General features: G+C 38.3%; 1 long non-coding RNA gene across 1 annotated transcript; it reads right to left on the bottom strand.

Annotated features, from left to right (window-relative positions):
• Window positions 1-503: 503 nt before the first annotated feature.
• Window positions 504-2655, bottom strand: LOC126967606 (uncharacterized). The gene is made up of 2 exons (XR_007730045.1): window positions 2532-2655; window positions 504-935 (listed from the first exon to the last, which is right to left on the bottom strand). It is a non-coding gene; the product is annotated as an uncharacterized LOC126967606 (long non-coding RNA).
• Window positions 2656-3364: the final 709 nt, after the last annotated feature.

Here is a 3364-nt window from a genome sequence, read left to right as displayed (position 1 = left end):
AATACTGGTAGTTTTATTATAATGCATACACTTTTATAATAATGTCAACGATGTCCAGGCATATAAATTTAAAAGTTTTATGTCAAAAAATGGCTATGTCGTAAATCCAATCGGATACATACACACTTACATACATTACACAAAACATCACCACACTCGCCGGCGAGTGTGTTCTTATCATCTTTCATTTTCATTCTCTCTCCTTCCCACAAGCACACAGCCGGTCTGAGGTTCGAGTCTCCTTAGGAGACGCCCCGCGACTGTTGTTGCGTAGTCTTTGCGGCCTCCACGGCCCACGTCCTACTTCGCTGTGAAAGCCAGGGCTGCTAACAGCACAGAGGAGGTTTTAGTCGGTATGGGGCGTCCGCTTACGCGGACACTCGAGTCCGACATATTACGCCCCGTTACGGGGCGTAAATACGTAACCGTATTTTCTCCTTTCAAAAAAAAAACCCAATCGGACAGCCTGGGACTAGATTATGATTATTTTATAGCAATAACAATGACAGTACAATATTGTATATTTTATTTTATTAAAAAGAGCGCAAAAAGGAATGCTGGGAAATATTTCCTGCGCCGTTTCTTCTCTCTCAGAGCGCCATTTGTTTCCGAAGCTGTGATAGTGTTTGAACTGACATCAAAGTGAATTCTGAAGGAATCAATTTTGAGAAAATAAATGCCTTTTTTACAATAATATGTTGAAGGCAAAATTATAGATGGACCATAATATATGCTTATATTAACACTGTAAATTGTTGAACTGTAATAAGGCTTATAAATCAATAAAATCCTCAACTAAAAACCCTTGACATCGCAGACATTTCAAAATGAACATTTACTCAGCTTCAAAAATGGACACTTCTCGCTTAGAATTCAAATTGTAGATGTGAAAGATTGCCTTGTTTATGATTGCGTCGCAAATTCCCGATGTTACCCTGAAAAGATAAAATAATGTTAGGATAAAAAATGCGCAAAGAGATTATAGAGGCACTATTTCATATTTCACCTATTACGGTGAAAGGAGTAGAGAGATGTATATTTTAAGTGCTTTTTATTTCTTATTGAGGTTCATTTCCAGTCACTAATTTACATAACTAACACCATACATCTTCAGGGTAGGTAAGGAAATTCACATAAAATAACTTTTGAAGCCTTTATTAAAGTCGATTCAATGTCATCTGTTTTGAAGTTATAATTCTTTTTGTGCGTTAGGGAAATTATCAGTATAAATTTTTACAACGCGCGTACTCCGACACCCAAATTCGACATCCTTAAGTTCAAACTTCAGACTAAATTAACAAAATAAAATGAATTATACGGAAAATCCATGAGTAACCAAAGTTACCGACATAGCACATTTGGTTGCGGAACGAATGTGGCAGTAAGCAGAGCGCATAGCTCGTCGGACAGATAGATGATGGGACAGTAAAGTCCTCGAATGACGACTACGTACCGGAAGGCGCAGTATTAGTAGTAGTAAGCCCCCTACAAGATGGACCGACGATCTGGTCAAGATCCCTGGAACAGGTTGGATGAGGGCAGCGCGGGACCGATCGACATGGCGATCTTTGGGGGAGGCCTTTGTCCAGCAGTGGACACCTTCCAGCTGAAATGATGATGATCAGAATTCGAAAAACGAAAACACACTGGTACAAAATAGCCCCTATTTTGTACCAGTGTGTTTTCGTGTTAAATAACGTCTACCTATTGCGCTGCCGACGCTTTGTCTTCGCTTTTGAATTTGTCAAGTGAGGGGTAAAGAATATGCTATCTAGGCCGTGAATTTACCATGCATCTGTACCACTGACGTTCTATACATATCGACAAATCACGTCGTATAAAAACAAAGATGAAATATGGAACATGACACAAATAACACCATAGTAAGTTTCGACTGCTATATCAGCTATACATTGCCGCACTTACTCCAGTTGTTTAAAAATATTTTTGGTCAATAAGCAGCAATATAAAACATTTATTTAGTTCGGGTTACGTATGTTGAATTTAGAACCCGATACGGCCAATGACAATTGACACACAACATTGTCTATATGCACACTTTTGCCGTTCCGCTATCAGACTTTTTTTTATGCCAATAAGGGACGAGACGAGCAGAACGTTCAACTGATGGTAATTGATACGCCTTGCCCATTACAATGCAGTGCCGCTGAGGATTCTTGAAAAATCCAAAAACTCTGAGCTGCACTACGATTGCGCACGTCACCCTGAGACATAAGATCTAGTCTCATTTGCCCAGTAATTTCACTAGCTACGGCGCCCTTCAGATCGAAACACATTACTGCTTCACGGCAGAAATAGGCGCCGTTGTGGTACCCATAATCTAGCCGACATCCTGTGCAAAGTAGCCTCCCACTGGTGAAAGACTGCGAATGATTTGTCCTTACCTATATTATGTGTATAGAACTTCATTGGTGTGTACCGTCTAAATATTACCAAGCTTGCAACAGATCTAGGTAAGTTTATATCTAATAAAAATTAATAACCCAAATTATTACTTATTAAGTTATTACCGTCTACTTAGTCTGGGTTGAGCATCGGACTCCATAATCTTCACCAGCTGCGTATAAGTTGGAATATCCTCCTTAGAATAATATTCAACGTGGTATTTGAACATTTTGCTATGCAGAGCGTCCCTGAAATTTTATTTTCGACTCAGATTTTTGTGGTTGGGCTACTACCCATATCAAAAGCACTTGTATTTTTACTATTTAATGCAAAAATATTATATAAATAATTGGTTAAGACATCTATATATACATTCATGGAATTGCTGCATATTTTCGTATACTTTTTTACATCAGCGCAGTTACTATCGAAAACCGCTCTGAAAATTCTTTTACATCAATACCTATAGAGGCTACTCAATAGGGGTACTAGGTACTATCGACAAAAATCAGGATCCACCTCAAAGTCATTTTCTACTACAGTCATAATAAACAAGTAGGTTGAAATTCGCTTGAACATACAATTCCTACGTAACTGTTATCATTTTATTAGGCACTGACAGACAACTAATTGTCATACAATCTTTTTCGTGCAAATATAAACCTGTTTTTATGATTTTAAAAGAATTGATGAATCAATTATTTATTTTATAACACGGCCAACTATTTGGCAATCCCGTCTCCTGCTTCTTTTGCAAAGTGCAAGTGGGCAAGTGCGTTTTGCAGAGAAAAGGCTACACGTGGCGGTTCTCTTATACTTGTAAGTAAATTATTTAAATTCAAAGAATTTGCAGATATCGTAGGCCTTTCTGTTGAACGTACCATTGAAATAGCCTGTGCAGAGCTCGATCGCGCCATTGTTGTTAGTATATACAGACCCCCAGATGCAGTATATGAAT

Source organism: Leptidea sinapis, chromosome 13 (assembly GCF_905404315.1).
Source record: "Leptidea sinapis chromosome 13, ilLepSina1.1, whole genome shotgun sequence".
NCBI lineage: Eukaryota > Metazoa > Arthropoda > Insecta > Lepidoptera > Pieridae > Leptidea > Leptidea sinapis.
This window is presented reverse-complemented; position numbering and strand designations above follow the sequence as displayed.